The sequence below is a fragment of the Larimichthys crocea genome, chromosome XX, assembly GCF_000972845.2.
Source record: "Larimichthys crocea isolate SSNF chromosome XX, L_crocea_2.0, whole genome shotgun sequence".
NCBI lineage: Eukaryota > Metazoa > Chordata > Actinopteri > Sciaenidae > Larimichthys > Larimichthys crocea.
Genome location: NC_040030.1, coordinates 1,960,983 through 1,979,633, shown reverse-complemented (window position 1 = coordinate 1,979,633; position 18,651 = coordinate 1,960,983). Strand labels below are relative to the sequence as shown.

General features: G+C 42.0%; 1 protein-coding gene across 1 annotated transcript in view; it reads left to right on the top strand.

The window, feature by feature from the left end:
• The first annotated feature begins 11,411 nt into the window (after nucleotides 1–11,411).
• ptn (pleiotrophin) overlaps nucleotides 11,412–18,651 on the top strand; it is a 39,393-nt gene continuing 32,153 nt past the window's right edge. The window contains exon 1 of the mRNA XM_019278442.2: nucleotides 11,412–11,737. The gene's annotated coding sequence lies outside the window, so the exon portion shown is untranslated. The remainder of the gene's footprint in view (nucleotides 11,738–18,651) is intronic.

Here is an 18,651-nt window from a genome sequence, read left to right as displayed (position 1 = left end):
CAATAAGGGCTAATGTTTTTTTTTTTGTCTTGACATGTTTAAATATGCTTATGAGCGTGGTGAGAGAAAAAATAAAAATCCAGAAAATTGCAGATTGCGGGGTGAGCAGAAAAACTGATGAGCGACCTTCTTTTTATCACCGCGGTTCCTTTCAAGAAGAGGAGACGCAGCAAACTCTTCAAGTGAAAGCCCAGACTGAGAGCATTTCATGATAAAAATTGCATAATGAGACTATCCTGAAGCTTGGCTGAGTTATCGACTTGAAGAAAAATCACAGGTTTAACGTGGGCGAGTCAGAACAATGCTATGTTTTGAAGTCTTTGTTGTGGTCCTTTTCTTTTTCAAATATTAATAACTTTGCGATGGCCTAAATCTAATGAATGTCACATCTAGTTGAAGGAGGTTTGCTTCCTCGCTCACGCAACAGAGAAACACGACTTTCTCTCAACAAGAGAATTTCTGGCAGAGACAATAACTCAGAATTAAGCCTCCGCTGCATTAATATAACAGCTATAATATGGCAACCATCTGTACTGACTCATGCTGCTGCAGGATTGGACTTGGCTTGCAATGAAGGGTGCTTAAACCATCACAGGAGCTATAATCAACAATCGATCCGTGGACAAAGGAGTTCTGGTACCTGTATACAGTCAGGTCTTTTTCGATTTTGATAAAACAATGATGTATGGAGGGTGAGCAATAGGGGAAACGAGCTGAGATAATTGTTTTGTTGGTGACCACGCCATGCCCTCGGTGAAGGTCGTGCCTTATTGAGTGTTTGGCAGCACTTGTGACCACATCCGTGCAGTTGCGTGGAATAGTGTCATCGATCAAACCCCGCTTGTGGCTCCTCTAATAGTATACAGCGTTTTGCAACATTCAGAAATGGCCCTAGAAAAATATAGAGAGAAAGAATATATTTTCAAATCTGGAGGTGGCACATCCATCAAGGAGAATGATTTTTGTTTTCAGGTGCACACTCGGGAGTCCTGTTGTAAATTTGGCTTGTAAGGTCTCATTATCATGATGCCGGCAGACAAGTGGAGTGGAGATTGAATTTAAGGCTATGGAAGCTGTGAGCGCAGACACAGACACCATAAGCCAGATATTACATCAAGACAGAAATAGATAACTAAAGATATCTTAAAGTGTATAGAAGATAGAATAACCCAATCTTACTCCTACTATTAAAAAGTTGAGCTCATAAGCAATAAAACACTTCAACACACCCAGGGCTTTTGTTGCTACAGTAGTCTGCTATGACTTATGCTTATGGTGGCTAATGTTAAACGTTGGATAAATATTGCTGCAACACTGACATTACTACAGACTCACTTTATTGTCTTTTAATGTCGGACGTCTTTTGCTTGCAGTGTGCTGCATTGTCCTGTAATCGCCTAGTGGTTGTTCAACAAAAGTTGCTTTAAAAGGTCCAGTGTGTGAAACTAATAACAATAATCGATAACTATGGTTTTATTAGTGAACAATCACCTGGAAATATAAAAAAAAGTTATGTTTTTATTACTTTAGTCTTTTATATCTACAAACACAGCGGATTCTTGGTTGCCCAGAAAAGACAAACTAAACTCTAGATAGCTTTAGAAGGGGGTTGCAATACGTAACTACACCACTAGAGGCATCCAAATGCTACACACTGGTCCTTTAAACTTAAAATTATTTTGTATATTCAAATCAATTGTATTTAGTGCGCATAGAAACTACATTTTATTGAATATATGCTACAAAAATCCAAAAACCGACACTTGTCAGTGTACATCTGGGAGTGGGAGAGTATTTATTGGGTCAAATACTTTAATTTCTTTTTATTTTATTTCGACATGTAACTTTAACTAACAAAGATCTCATCATACCCTTCCCTCTCAGTCTCTTTCCAGCCTGTTCTTATAACTGAAATAATATTGTTTTGATCAATACAGATAAATAACTTGATACATACAGAGATTAACTGGGAATTGACTTTGCCCTGATGTCCTTGCTGCTATGCTGACAGTCTCTTCACAGCAGGTCATATGCATGAGTTAGCCGGCGCTTCGGTCAATTGTTTTGCAATCTGTCAGGCTCTTGTGACTGATGGTTATGGGGGTGCTAAAGGTCAACGCGGTCTGGCCCTTACCTGCTCGGACTGGGGCTATTCTCAACCTCATTAAGTGCAAATCACAGAGCTCCTCTCTGACCAGACACATTCTCATCTGTATGCCAGCAGACGCTAATACAGACGTCGATGTGGCTGGCGCTCGGGCTCCGTCCTCTTGGCTAAAATTGACCCAAATAAACCACAAATGAAACGCACATCACTGCAGCTGCTTTGCTCGGGTGATTTCCCACACGACGGCAGACATCAGAAAATGTGCGAATGTGCCAACAGCTGGAAAATGGCGTGATCAATATTCACACAGCCTGATGCAAGGCGGAATTAAGTTAAGGGCTTATCTTAACATTCAGATGAGTTTTAGGGGAAATTAAAAGTGCATTAAGGACGCTGCTTTTATAGTTAGATTTACAAACGCACTCATGCAGTTATGAGACCATTTGGGAGGCTGCATTGCAATGCTTAAATTCTAATGAGAATACAACATTGGTATACCTTAGTGATAGATGGAAAGTCATCAGCGAGCATTAAGCATGGGGCACTGCGACGCAAAGGCTAATCCTCCCACTTTATCTCCGCGAGAATGTCCATTTCATCCACTACTGTACAAACTGTTCACCGCTGAGGCTCGTTCCCATTGAGGCTGCTGTATATGTGAGTTCATTAAAAATGGATGTTAATCAAAATGAGCTGAGAGTATTGTGATCAGAGTTAAGTCCCGTATTTAAACAAGTGTCTTGTCTGTAATTTGAGCTGGACGTCCGTAAAGATCTCCGCATATACTGCAGTCATACTGGTGCAAATCCAAAGTTGTATTAGAAGACTTATGTTTTCAATAATGCACTTCACGTGATGAGTATGAGAGTTACAGCCTGAGAAACAGAGGAAGGACATAAAAACCCTGCAGTCCACAGAGCGCTGATTGCAGATGGTCCGGGCTGTGTTGTCAGATGGACTTTTATTTACTTTACCACCTCCTGGATTGACAGTGAGCACCTGCAAAGGGCAGGACCAGCGCCTGCTAAGCTTATGTGTGTTTACACGCTTGGCCGACTCGGAGAGAAGCCCCTAACTAGAGGAATGAGGCCGAGGGGGCCTGGTGCCAATCACAAACACTTTAGCTGTCTTAAATCCCACAAAAAAAGCGAGAGAGAGAGAGAGAGAGAGAGAGTGAAGAAATCGAGACAAATCCATCAGTTTTGCATATGGTCCCTATCACCCAGATGCTGTCTCATTACTGAAAGTATTTCTCAATCTTCTTTTGGAAAAAAAAAAAAGGGGGGAACAGGGCCGAGTGAGGTTTGAACTGCAGCTGTGGCTCAACCTCCTTCGTCAGCCCTCTGGCGAGGTTGCCAGTGGTAATTTGTTTTCTCATCGATCGGGACTGCAGGCCCTTCCAAACACTGACAACTGGTGATCAGCCGGAGTGAGACAGAGGTGTTTTATTATGAGGATATTGACTTCTATCTAAATTCACTTAAGTACCACAGGTAGGCCATCTTCATAAAGCAAGCGGTCAGAGCGGGTTGCATCACACGGAATTGGATTCTCGCATCAACGCAAACAACTCCCATCATTGCGTAAGTGTCGGGGAACATGTCGCAATGGAGCCTGGGCGTCCTCGGGTCAATGCCGGTTTTCCTTTGGCGTTCCTCCTTCGGAGGAGGAAAGTTCAGCGTTTGGTCACAGAGCCATTTCCCTTCCTTCTTTCTCTCGATCAGCAGATAAAAGGGCTGTGCCGAGCCAAGCAAACAGCCCCCAGCCCACTGGCTACAGACCAGATGACAGAGAACAAATCAAACAGAAAGACGAGTGCTCCCTCGGGGGTTCAGGCTCCATCAGTGATAGCAGTGATCCCAGCCACTTTTTATCCTTCCTTCCCCTGCCCCCTTTTTTCTTTTTTTTTGCTACTCAGCTCGGCACTAATCCTATTGTTAAAGGTGACTGCCGGGAACACCGAGATGCTCAGAGCACAAGTACGGAGCACTGTGTTTTTTTTTTTTTTGGATGATGACACAAAGTTACTTTTACAGAACCAGGCAGATGATATGTCATTTAAGTTTTTCTCCACCTCTCTCACTCCGGCCCTCATTCTGTCTCTGTGCCATTGTGAACCAGGCGAGAGAGATGCATTCAAGTGCTCACTTCTTTTTTTGGAGTATTTGGTTTTGTTTTGACAACTGAAAGTTTGGATTGTTGAAGAGAATTATATTTTATGCTCAGGAAGGTTGCATTTATTTCACCACGGAGCAAATACCCAAAGGGGAGAGTGAGAATCCATAATCCCAACAACACAACAGAACGTGTCTTGATTTAAAAAGGAAGACTTTCGAAACCCTTCTGGCATTTCATCACCTCATGTTGATGTTTTCTATCTACTCATTGAGCAAATATAAAACTTAAAGTGATCTGGCATCACTCATGTCAGAAGTTGTGGATATTTTTCAGGGATTCAATGCCGGAGCACAGTTTCCCTTCCCTCGCCCTCTACAGACTTAGTTTGCCCCGTGTCTTTCAGTGTCTTTCACAAGTTCTTAACTCTTATTTGAACTACGACTTAATTGAAGCTTCTATACATTTCCATTTTCTGTCATCATCCCTCCTACCAGATCTCACACTCGATTATCTGCCGCACTCGACATCAAATAACTACAAGAACAATCACGTCCATTTTCTATTTCCAATCTAATCCTCCTTCTTCTTTTTTTCTTTTTTAAGAAAAACACATTTTATAATCTTGCTCCTACTATAGAATAAGATTGAAAAAGCTATTAATGAGAACATAGGCAGGCCATACTGGAAACACAGAATTAAGCCATTAGAGATTAATTAGTTTTTTTTTTGGTATGGACGCAGATAAACGCTGGGTGACGGGGGCCAGACTGTCGGCTGGGAGACGAATCGGGCGAGAGCTGTTTTCTCCAACGCTGTCACGCTCCGTCGGCCACGCTGGAGTGTTTTGGCTCCTTCAGATTAATTGTCAGTCATAAATTAAGTTCCGCGGCGTTGAAACAGGACCGCCAGGACAGGGGTATAGCACAGGACGTGTTTGATTTATCTGGTTTGAGTCGCATTCAAATTCAGCTGAATAAAGTTCGGAGGCATTGTGCACGGCAAAATAAACCCTGTACTGCATCAGATTTCCATTTGTATGACTGGTAGGAGCTCGCGCAGTCTAACACCCAAGAGTAACTTGACATCCTCTAAGATCCTTGGGGATCATTTGGTTCCAATAGCACATTATCATACAAAAGTATCTAATAAATCAGCATTCATTCGATTATCTTACCAATCAATACATTTTCACAATCAGCCTGCTGATGCTAAAAGTGTATGATGACTAATTACCATCAAATTGTTTTTTAAATGGAGATTAAATACGGCATTAAGGCCTGAATAACAAATGCAGCTGCAGCCTTACAAGCTTCAGAGATGAAACTTTGTTTCTTGAGTTGCTTTTGTATGAAAATGTAAAAAAAAAAAAACTGTTGCTAGCAGCTCAACGACAACAACAGAAAAAGAAAACACGCCGGTCGTATTCCACAGGGAATCCCAGGGATGGTCTTTGGAAAGTAAAAATCTCTTTACTTTTGTTAGCTGGGGCACAAGAATATAAATATTAATATTCAACCAAGAGCTTATGCTTTATTAATGAAACCGAGCTTCTCGTGAAATTAAATGGGCATAAAGGGGGACCGTTCATTACCTCAGAGCCATAAACTTCATCAGGATATAAAGGTTGGGCTTTCATAAAGATTTCGTGATGGGAATCGGATTCTCTGAGGTGTTTGTGTTGTGCTCGTATCAAGTTACAGTCAGTCAGTAAAAGTGTGTGCTATTATTTGTCCATTAAAAGATAATCAAAATCAAAAGAGACTTTTATTTCCTTAAGGGGTGCTGATCACTGTTTTTACAGCATTAAATGGGTCATGTGCAACGATAAACCCACAGGGAATTATCAGCTCCCTCAGCTATATGATGTATTTTAGCTTCTTTTAGTGAATGTTTTTGTTTTTTTTCGGTTCCACAACTTTAGTATTACCTCCACCACTCTCATAAGCTTCTTTCCCAGCTGTGGCAGCTGTTTTCAGCAAAAAAACTGTTGGTGGAGACCAAAACAGAGCCAAAATAGAGGCAAACATTGGACATACAACAGGGCAAACGGCACCTCCACTAGATTCATTGAAAGTAATCAACTGAGGGCTCTTTCCACCCTTTCTATAATATAAATACTCACCCAGATCCTTAGACTTTGCTTGAAACTCTGACTTACAGGCTCAGCAATCATGCAGTTCTTAGTTTTATATTGTACCTTTTTGTGTTTCTGTAGTCCTTGCACATGTAGCTCTTTGAAAAAGTATTGGTCGTATACTACATTTCTATTTCCCCGTATTGTAATTACTGTTACTACCACTGCTGCTGCTGTTTCCATCTATTCCGTACAAGTAGCACTTACTCTACAAAACCTTTTTCCTTGTCTGTCCCTCTCCTTTTTCCGGATTGAGGGTGTAAGGATAAAGGGCGTTGTATGCTCCACAGATCACAAAGTTGTGAGACAAACTTGTGATTAAGGTCGATTTAAATAAACTTGACTTGTTTCATTAGGTGTACTGTTGTCAGCTGGATACGGTATTTAGCTGGATACAGATTTAAATGGCGGTCACGGCCCCACAGATGTTCAGTGTGTGTGTGTGTGTGTGTGTGCAATGTGTGGTTTGTCCTGTGTCTGATATGCCTAGCAGGGTACATTCTGTGAATCACACTGTTAAGACATTTTGTTCCTGCGTTTTGTCCCCACGCACACACACACACATCTTCACGTGATGAATGAAGTGTACGGACAACAACAGTGGAGAAAGCACATATCTGCCCTTGCTCCAGGAATATGTTATTAAATGCTGCTGTGTGATTATCTTATATCTAAACAGTTTTTTAAAACGATTTCAGAGGGCGCTCTCAGACACAGCTATTTTCACTTACACCCATAAATTCTATCTCCATTTCCTCCCAGACGTGTTGCACAAATCGAATAACTGCTTTTAGAAAAAAAAAAAAAAAAAAAGTGTGGAAAAATGACATTTCTGCCATTTTTCCTGGTGCTCTCATCTTTGCGGATACTTTGTGCTGTTTTTTTTTTTGTCAGGGAACGATGGGGTGGAGAGGCGAAGCCGCTGGAGATGTGGTGAAAGAAATGCTTTAGCTGCCTTTCGACAGGCCGGTTTCATTTGGTTTCATCAGACTCTCACCGCAGACAGGCCCAGTCACTACCTTCTCCTCACTGGGGCTGCCGGTGGATATAAACTGAACGAACAGGGTTAGTGGGGCTTAACAGCGACTTCATCCCTGTTTCTGTTTCTGCCTCCAAATGACAGCAGCCAGTTTGAAGTGAGTACAAATAACGAGGAAGCTGTTTGATTTGATATAAAGATCAAATTTCACTCCAACCCTTTTTATATCTATCTAAACTGTTTTCTGAAGCTCCTTCTGCACAGCTGAAAACCAACTCTTGGATCGGGCCATCGAGGATCATTTTGCATCATTTTCTCATTGTTTGTCATATCTCATTTAATCAAATGAGGGAAATGATATCATTGGAGAAGCTCCTTGTGGATGGCACTAAAGCATATCACGCACTTAGGAGAAGGCTGAAGGGGGGGGTGCAAATGGATGAAATGTATTATTAATGAGTTGAATATGAGACGGCAGCAGTGGAATAGTATATCGTTATCAGCAGGGGGGGGTGCCGTATGAGTCATACTAATTGCTGGCTATCACTGGGGCTGATGCTGAAATCCCCAACAGTGCAACACGATGCTACACATGTTGATCTGCAGTGTTAGCTCTGTCACAGATGCAGGATCCAACACAGCACTATGATTAGAAGACGTTCATTCCTGATTGGTAGAAGTTCTGAAAACATATTTTTTTTGATGTGTGTGCTCCTTAAAATCTTTCTTCTTTCAACTACTTGTGCTTGTCCAAAAAAAAAAAATCAATGCCTTTATATTTCTGTCTTAATTTAGGCTTTAGATGAGGACACATCTTTCTGGGGCAGATGAACCAAACAGCACAAAGGCTCCTTGCTAACGAATCCATTATTTTTTTGCTGCTGGCCTATCGCTCACCAATTCTGACATTCAAAACAAGCTTTCAGTTTGCTGGATCCTTTTGAACTTCAAGTTTGAATACCTCTTTAAATCTCAGCCCCTTGAAATTTGCAACATGGAGACTCACCGCTCATCATCGATCCTCACCTCTCTGTCATCCCGTTTCATATCAACCTGGAAGAAGCTGCAGAGGGTGATAGCAAAAAGAAGTTTTTTTTAGGCTTGAGACTTGGACTTGAGTCAGACTTGCATCAGAAAAAGTAACTATCGACTTGAACTTGACTGCTGGCGTGACAGCCAAAACATTTAACAATAAAAATAAAGAAAAAAGTCTTGAACTAAACTGCCATTTCCAATATTAAGAGTAAATTTTGATCAGCAAAGTCAAAAAACAGAAAAAAAAGCACGAAAGTCTGAAAAAAGATTAAATTTGACACGTGGGCGACTCCATCAGCTGATGAAAATAATATGATATGATCAAAAGCTCCAGAGCTGTTACTAAACTGACCTTGCAGAAAGAATCTTTTCTCAACTTCTAAACCAGCTCTGAAAGGGAAAAAAAGCTCAAAATCAGTGTAATTTTAACGGTAATCATTCAGAGACTTGCTCAATCTTGGAACTCATCTGCTATCAATTTAACCTCTGGAAGCCACAGCCAATGTTTCCGGACATATATCTGGAAAATGGATACCACATTATCAGGTCCCAGACTTCTGCAGTCTGATTAACAACACAAGAATGACAATAGCTGATTGTTTTTTGGCCAATGCCAATTTTTTCTTTCAACATAGACTGTTGCAACCAAAGCAAATTCAAAAATGACTGCTCGGTACTTTCTGGATGACAAACTGGTGACGAAATCTTGGATTTTATTCATTCAAGTGATCTAGAAACAGATATCTGCTGTTTCTAAAGGCTTAATATAGAAGTTACTTTGCCCTTTTGTATTTGAAACTTGACCATTGGGACCAATAATGCTAATGCTTCTCTAAAAATGTTTAGTCTCCATCAAACAGTCTAGTGCTTTTTGAATGTGCTTCCACCAATAAATGACCATTAAAGTACCGAAATGGTGCATTATAATCACAATTTGAATGGCTCTGAATAGCACCTTAACAATATAAAATGGCTTATCTTTATTATTATGAGCTGAAAGTTGTTGTTTTTCTAGTACGGAGTGAATTCATGCCAGGCACTCAATCAATAAAACAAGCCATGAAAGACAGCCTACAGGGTGAAATATTAGGCCATTTCTCGTGTGTGGACTACAGAGAGTTTACAGAGGCGGTCCGACATCAGTATTATACACAGGGCTTTGTGGACAGAACTAATGGTACACTTTATTGATTGTGTGTGCTGTAATCTGTCAATCCAGGCTCGTCCAGCTGCGGCAGAGTGCCGGTGCTGCTCTATAGGGTCATCTCAAGCCATCTGCCGTTCCAAACACCCTGAGAGTATCTACAACTTATTACCACACTCTCTCTAAAAGGATATCTGACCACAAAGAAGAGCTCAAATGGATCAGACCAGAAACATGAGAGGAAAAGAGAGGCTGCAGATTAAATGGCATATAGCTGTACAAATGACTCCCAGGTTCAATCGTCTAAATTCTAAGTTTGACAAATAAAAGAAAATCTAGTTTTAACACTTAATTGTTGATTTGGAAATGTTTGAAAAACACCTTGCTGACTTTTATTGTGGTGATAAATGAGCCACTTAGATCAATAATCATGTAGAACGGTGGCGTTCTGTTCGGGTCTGAAACAATTAGCCAAATAATCAGTTAGTTGAACATAAAATCAGTATTGGGAAAGTTTTTTGAAAAGTATAATCAATGTAATCAATTACTAATTAGGTATTTATTGGAAAAGGTAATTACTTTGCTGATTAGAAAAATGTATTACAAGTTACTCAGCTAACTTAGTCTCTGGAGCCTCCAAATCCATACCTAACACCCGATTTTTAGAAATATCTCAACAGCTATTGGATGAATTACCATGAAATCCTGTCCAGACATTCATGGTCCCCGGAGGATGAATCGGAATGATTGTTTGACTTTTCTTGTAATGCCACCAGCAGGTCATAGTTTTGTGTATCTTGAGAAATATCTCCTGGATTAATTGACGCAATTCACTGTACTTGCACTGTACAAATATTCATGGTTCCCAGATGATGTATCCAAGAGGCTTTGGCGATCCTCTGACTTTTTTCTCTAGAGCCACCATAAAGTTGACATTTCTGATTTTGAGAATATTTGTTTAGCAAGTACAAGATAAAAAATCCGGGAAGATTTTGTACTGACGTTCATGTTCCCCTGAGGAGGAACCGTAACACTTTTCCTTATTATGGCAGTGTTTATCAATCTTGCTACTCAAATTCCATCCTTAAAAAGATGATGCTGGGATTATACAACAAATCCGACTGATTCCAGAAAGTAGACTTACCACTGGCTAATGTGAGCAAACCAATTAACGCACAGCATGGTTGAACATAACGAGCGATCAGAAGGTGGTGCTTTTTGCACTGGGATGCAAACGTGCAACTAAATGTTTAATCGATTAATCAAAAAAGTAATTGACAGATCAATGATGGAAACAATCAGTAGTTTCACCTCTCAGGTTCATCTCACTGACCTTCTTTGGGTCGTCATGAAAAGCAAGTGATTTCTGTAACTTTGTCCACTATAAAATCCAGATCTTCTTTTTTCGGGAGTTTGATCAAGCTACAAAAAAGCTTGTTAGAAAAACATCATCATCAAGGCAACATCATATAATTAGAGGTCCCTCACGTGGCCCGTATAGAAAGCTGAAAAACAAATCTAGTGCCCAGCTGGTGTGTGTCAATATTCTATTGATTGCTGTGGTCGGACTCACTTTTCCATGGATCAACAAGATATTTTATATAACTCTGTTTTGTTTGACCGAGCTGCTCTTTCCCAGCTTGCTCGCTCTGTGAGCTCATCCAAATCCCAGACAGCCGAATATTGTTGTCGTGTTTACTTGCACCTCAATATCTGCCTCTCTGCTGCTGTTTGGATCAGTGTCTCTCACTGTCTGCCATCTCTTGCCGTTTATATGTACTTGTGCCTCTCTTTTCTTTCTCAGCTCTCTCTCTCTCCTCGTCCCCGCGGATCTCCCAGGCACTTTGGCTCTTAACGTCTCTCTCTCTCTTTCTCTTTCTTTCTTTCACACTCCCATCGTCCATCTCACATCTTCTCTCTGGTGTCTCAGTGAGTGCCAGGCGGGGCGTCCCTGGGGTGACCTTGCGGGTAATGAGCTCCTGATCACGAGTCAGGAAACCCGGCATTCAACACCCACCCTACCACCCTCCCCTCACCACATGCAACACACACACACACACAAAAAAGAAGAAGAAAAAAAACTACACAGCTATCGTATGCTCAGCCCACAGACAGAAATAGTATTGGAGAGGCAGGGTAGCTGGGCAGAGGTGCAGATGAAAAGAGTCTAGAGAAACTTCTTCAAGCTCTGACATACAACTACCAGACCTCCAAAGTAAAGTAAGTGGATTTCTCTCTTCTTCTTACAAATGCATGGCTCCCGTTGTTTAGATGTAGTGGGATGGTGTGGTGGTCACTTCAGCAGCCAGGCAAGCAGAAAAGTTTTTGGGAGTTTTGCTGTATTCTGTGCCGAAAGACTCCGGTGATATGAAGGCCATTTTTGATGCATGCATGTGTGGATTTGGGGGGTGGGATTTATGTAATTTCCAGAGTCGCCCATATCAACCCCCTGCTGTGTTCATGTTGTTTTTTAATCTCTCTATAAGAAAACTTTGGGTAAAGTTGCAAAAGAAGTTTCCGGTGATCAAAACAATGTTTTGCATTTGTGTATTTTTCCCCCTGATACTTCACATTTTACCAAAACGCTTCTGTAGACACGGTCCTAATTGCTTCTTTGTTTCTTTTCCCATTTTAAACAGATTTTCCCTTGAGGCTGTTGATAGGAGATAATAAACATATGAAAACATAAAAGACTATTAAGCTTAAATATGCTGCGAATTATAACTGCAGATGGAAAAATGGCTTGTAGACATGTTGGGTAAACAATTGGGAAAGTCTCAGTAATCCAGCAGCCATGAGCTATGGACTGTGGTGTTAAATCATTAACGGGGCCGTTTCCTCAGTGATTAGACTTCAAACATCCATATGTTTTGTTTATTATCGCTATCAGCCAAATATATGCAAGCGCATTTATGTATGTCTGTTTATGTGTGCGGGTTGAAGTGGGCCATTTTTGCCCAAGATGTCGTAATTTGGGTCAGGCCTGACTGGAATGACAAACCCCGAGCAGCCGTATTGTATCAGCGCTATGTGGTCCGGCAGACCTTCTTGCTTGCGTTGCCATGGCTTTCTCCAGCACTGGTATAGCAACCAGAGTCAGACCAAACACTGTTCCTCTCTGTCTTATGGGCATTCCTGCTGCGGACAAAAGCCCTCTCCGGCTCATTCTTGCTCGAAATGAGGTGTCCGCTTCATTTCTTTAGAATCAACACATGGTGTGGTCCTAATGAAAGAGCTAGGGGAGATTAAACATGAGGTGGAGATGAGCTTGAGAAACCAGCTTTGGTCTGTAGGAAGTCAGAACACAATGTGGATTAAGCTGGATGACAGCCAGCAGGGCCAAACTCATAAAAACGACTTGATTTCTAAATACATCCTGGCGTTTTCCTTCCAATATGGCCACTTAGAGGCATTTTACACATTCTGCCCTTTCCTCTAGTTAAACACTCGCCCCCACTTCACCACGTGATCTCGCCTATATGTCAAGGCTAAGCACAAAGCCAGTTCATTTCCGTCTGTGTCTTCACAAATGCTTTGACGAGACTGTTCTCCATGGAAGAGCTGGAGCAATAAGGCATAGAATTGCGCTGTTAGGGCCCTGAGAAGTCCGCTCCAGGGGGGAGGGAAGCACTGTGAATGGAGCCAATTCTCGTCTATAGGGCACAAGTAAGTGAGAGAGAGAGAGGGTAGGGGGATGAGGACATACACAAAGATCCTCACATTGAGTGGCTGGTTTATTCTTGTGGGGTACGCACTGACCCCTCACATGTGGGATGAACAGAATGAGCCTTGATGGGGTCCGGAGGGCCTCCATAGAAAGGGAGGACAGGATAAAGAGAGGAATAGAAAGAAAAGAGGAGGGGAGGGATGCCAGAGAGGAGAGGCCTGTCAAGGAGCCATCCTTCATTGCATCCAGTTGTAGACGTCATAGTGCAGAAGCTTAAAAAGCAGAGCTGGATTCTGAATTGTGACTTTTTTTTTTAGTTTTGGCAACCGTTCCTGTTGGTAGTAAGTTAATCACTGAGATCTTGAGGCATGCTGAAAGGGCTGAAATGACAGAAGGCTCCGGGCCAGTTAATAAACAAACAGGCGGGGCTGAAGTTCGCATGTTTTGACTCGTGATGGCGCCTGATATTAGCAAGCATGCATACAGCAAAGGTCAGTCGACAGGTTAAAGACGTCGGTTTAGTATTTCAGTCCATTAATCAGCTAACATGTCACAAATAATAGCCAATGTACATTTATGGAGCATTTACTAATCCATATAAACAAACAACATAAAAATCCCAATGTAAATGTGAATTAGAAAATGATTGTCAGCTAATCCGGAACCAGATTTGGACCATACGTCTTTAGTTTGCTGAGCTAAAAGAAGTCTGACGTAAGCAACCACAAACCTTTTAACAAAACCAGAGCAGAAGAAGCTGAGATATCCTGACACTGAGCTTCAAAAACACGGCATACTACACTTCCCATAATGCAACTCAGGACAAGGACTCTTAAATCAAGTTTACAACATGAGCTGTAACTTTCATCTCCAAGCTTTCATCACCAGGATTACCTCTGTAATACTGAAAAGGGTCATTCAGCTCTGCTCACGGGCCCCTTTAAACAACCCTCAGCTTACCCGAACTGCAAACATCCATCAAAGTAGAACTTCCTGCTTCAACTTAGATTTGTGTACTGTGTACACACAGTTTCCCTGTGCAGTGACGGATTGTTACCACCATCCTGGCTCCCTCCAGTTTCAGTTTTACCTCTGAATAAAATGGTTTTCGGTAATCCTGTGAATTATTGACTTGTTCACAATCGTTCTTTCCCTGTGGCGCTTTGTTTTAGCAGTGTTTCTGTGTCCCCAGGTGACTACAGCATTCAATGACTGATAAAAAATAATGACCAAAAACCACAGAGATACTTGCGAGGAAACTACGGTTCTTCAGGAAACATAGAGGCGCTCACAACCTGAACTTGCCACTGAAATCTTTTATTAAGATGTGGCGATGAGTCTGAGAGGGGACGAGCACCTGAGGCTGTCGGGTTAATAGTCATGTGTGGAAATGTAGACGCTCTCATGGAGCTGTCAAGCAAACAGCTATCTCATTACAGGCAAGGGGCGAGACAATCAAAGCTGTCTGCAAAACCTCTAAGCCAGTGATGAGAGAATAGTGCTCTCTTGTGTGGTGTTGGTCCTCATTGTCTGAGAGAGCCTATTGATGGGGCTCGCTAATGCTTTTGTGGGCGAATGCATATACACGAGTCGTGTGTTTGTGTTCCTGCATAACTCTCGAGGCATGCTGTGAATCTCTTAGTCGCTTTTTCCGATCGCCATCTAACTCCGCAGCCGAGAAAAGCTTTTCTTCCTTAAATGCATGTACGGATTTTCTACTTCTCCTGTGGAAAAACAAATGTCTAATTGTGGGCCTGCATCTTTCCGCCCTGCTGTTGGCTTGATCTGGTGTTTGATCCTCAGTCCTCTCATTAGCGTCCCACTCCCAGTCAAACAACCACCCACACGAACTTACAGTACAGGCACATGCACAAACATACACAAACTGTCCCCAGGCCTGCTTGTAGGTGACTGAGAGAAGAGAGGCCAAAGGTCACAGAGCTGGAACACAAGTTCTGCTCTCTAACTGGACTCTAACATCTAATTGGATGTGTTTGATTGTATTTAAGTTTCAGCCCATTTATTTCAAACCGCTGTACATCATAACTCATCATTTTACAAACATGTAGGAAAAATGTAAGTATTCATAGTCGTATCTACAATTTCAGGTATCCACTGTGAGACATGCATTGTTTATAAAGGCAAATTCACATGTAAGGGGTTCACATATTGATGTAGGCTTGACATTTACTGGTGGATTACACAGGATAAGCACGTTTCAAGAGTCTGACAACTGATTTTCCTACCATACGTAAGTGAATCTAAATCAACGGTTGCCTGTTACAGTTGTAAAAATACACACAGACACATACAGCTGCATTGCATTGATTCAGAAATAATCATTTTTTTGGCCACCTGGGGGCAGAATAACACGCTGCAAACTTATAACAGCTTATAGCAGCTTATAACAGTTTATCGAACAGATGAGAAGTAACGATGAATGTAAACCCAATGCATTCTCCTTTAGCTCTATCAATAACAAAGTCTCATCAGCTCCTGAGGGAAATATCCAGCTTTTTTGTTGCTATAGATGCTGCACTATGTTCCCCAGGTAGTCTCTAACTTTGTCACTGTGCTGCTTGGTGCTGGGCAGGTACAGTAAGGTGCACTTTTAATTTAGAGCTGTTATTGTTCAAAAGATTTGCAATGGCTGCTGAAAACAGTGCAATAAAAAAGCTTTAGAGAGCAGAGGCATCGCATTACCGATTAAACTCATTTGTTCCGCTTTAAGTATACATGATATGTAAATAAGGAACCGACCAGGAGCTTCCAAACGTGTGCGTTCACTCGTGTGACAAGACGTATAAGCAGAGGCTTTTCGGACGGAGATGCCGCAGTTGTGTAACATCAGCAAATGTAGGTAACACGGGTCCTGAGGGTGCTCCTTCACCCCTGGTTTGTGTGTGCACGCTTCAGAGTGTGAAGCACAGGGGAGAAGGTGGTGTTTGTATTCCACTAATGAACTGAGGGACGGTCTTGTTTCTCTCACGTACCATGTCGTCAGATGAAAAGAGTTGGACAAACAATCCCACTTGTACTTGTATTTACCATAAAAAGAAAAACAGCATTATATAAACGCTGTGGTTGTTACTTATAGAAATCTATTTTAATTGACCATCTGCTTCATTCTTGCATTAATTCCTTCTCCGAGCGATAACAGGTGCAGCAGTTTATCTCAACGTTATCGACTTGAAAAACTTTCTCTCCGACGCGGACCCTTTGCTAAATGGCCCCAGCAGTAAACCCTGAGGGGACTATTAAATAACATACAGCCAATACGCTGCCAAAGCTTCACCTAAATGCTGTAATCTATTGTCTCAATCAATGCAATCTCGTTTTATTTAGAGCCACTTGTAGCCCCGGAGTGGATTCGACCTGTTCAGCAGAGTTATTAGCGATATTATAATCATTTCTACAGAGGGATTTTGATTATAGCGAGATGTAAAGAGGACAAAGACGGCATTCAGAGGCGCATGGCGGCGGGTCGCGCTTACTCACGGGGATTTGTTGCGAGGTGGCCACTGATGCTGAATGGAAAGTTAAATTGATCGTGAGCCTGACTATGGAACACCGTCTGCCACTTAGTGTCTCCGTTCCATTCCCACTGCTAATTGGATTGCTAATGGTAATGTTGCTCTGGGGTGACTAACTTCTCTGATTAGAAGGCTTTGCATAGTTTATCATGAAATTCTGTTGTGTTTTAAGTGCAGTGATCACATGAAGAACGGAGCCCAGATAGTACTCTCTTTAGCGGATTCATTGAAATGATGTTTTGGATTGAAATTCTCTCTGCGTCTCCTTTTATTAAGGTTGTCAGGCTGCTTACAGTGCCACATCTTCAATACTTAATACCAAACTAATTTGAAACAGTTGATACAGCCTTCAAATGCCAAAGGGGGTGTCTAATCCTTGGTTAAATCTCAGCAGGTTTTAATCTGGCCCACCAGTGAGGAGTTTCTGCAACTCTGGGACGTCTTCCTGTTCCTCCCTCGGGGCACTACAATCTGGAGAAAGTATGATCTGGAAAGTTAAACACCTCAGATGGATGTGCTGAGGATTAGACAGTCCCACTCTATGGTTTTATGTCCACCCACCAATAAGTTATTAGAAACAGGGATCAGTAAGGGTGGGGGTGTGTTCACCAAAGCCCCAAAGGGAGAAAAAAACGTCCTCTCAAGTATTATTTACTTGCCCTAAATACCTTTAAAATGCATGTGCATGTCACAGCTGTCCCATTAGTTGTAACTGAATCATGCATTTTTGAAACTTTTCATTCACATGGAGGGGAAGGGAGAAGGAGGAGTGAGAAAGAGAGCCGAGGAGGAAGAAATCGGGAGAAAGGGAGAGAGAATCATTAGTCATATGCATTAGTATTCCATCCACAGCTTGTGCTGTGAGACAGCCGGTCTGTCCAAACAAACAACCAGCAGAGGGGGGATGCCTCATTATTACTTCTCCTCTTTTTTCTCACCCGGAGTTCACATTCCATCTGACCACAAACACCAGGCCGGAGCTGTGGCCTTGCCCTCTGTCTCTGCTGGAGTTTAGAGATGTTAGCGGGTCTAGTAAAGCAACAGTTCACATGCTGTTCGGTACATGACGAGGACAGTACAGTGCAAGGCAACGTCCCGAGAGAGGGAAAACACAATGTGAATCCATGATGTCTGAGCGCTTTAAGTCGACGCTGTCTACAGACTGGCGCAAGGGCCGTCTTTCTACCCTTGAGACGTCCGCTCTTCACACGCCTGCCACCTTCCCTCCCCAACAGTTTGTCACTGAAAGACGCACAGTGCTCCCAGAAGGAGACTGCTAGGGCACGCAAAACCTAAAACTACAGAGGCCTTGACAGAATCTTTGACAGAAGCCACGCACTCATTAAAATTTTGCAAATATATGCAAAAATGTAAATCGGTGCACATTTGCCTTTCACCTTTTTATGTGGAAATATTCACAAGGACATGACAGGATTATATAACTAATGGAGCATGAGCAACTCTGATAAATGAAGGCGTTTTACGACACCTGAGATGGTGTTTGCGTTTGTCTGTTTTGACCCTCTGGTGTCTTTATCAGCCTTGGTTTATATAGAGAGAGAGGTGACATGCGACAAGGGCCCCCTCTGGACTTGAACCAGGGATGTTGCAGCAGTCGCGTACACCTCCCCAGCACCATGCTCTTTTTTTTTTGGCTTTGTGGTGGAGTGACGACGCATGAAACTAAATGGCATTACGTTAACGCAGTAGAAGAGACAAGAGCGAAAGTGTGAAGGTGTGTTTGAGTCTTTCAATCGGGCTTTATTCTCTCTCCTGATATCTTTTTCATCTCAGCTAAGCATGATTTTTTTTTTGTGTGTGTGTGTGTGTGTGTTTGCAAGATTTTGTCCTCTTCTTGATGAATTTCTGCCATTTCCATCAGTTCTCTGTGCACAAATTGAAAAACAAAATGTACTTTGAGATGTCCTTGAACA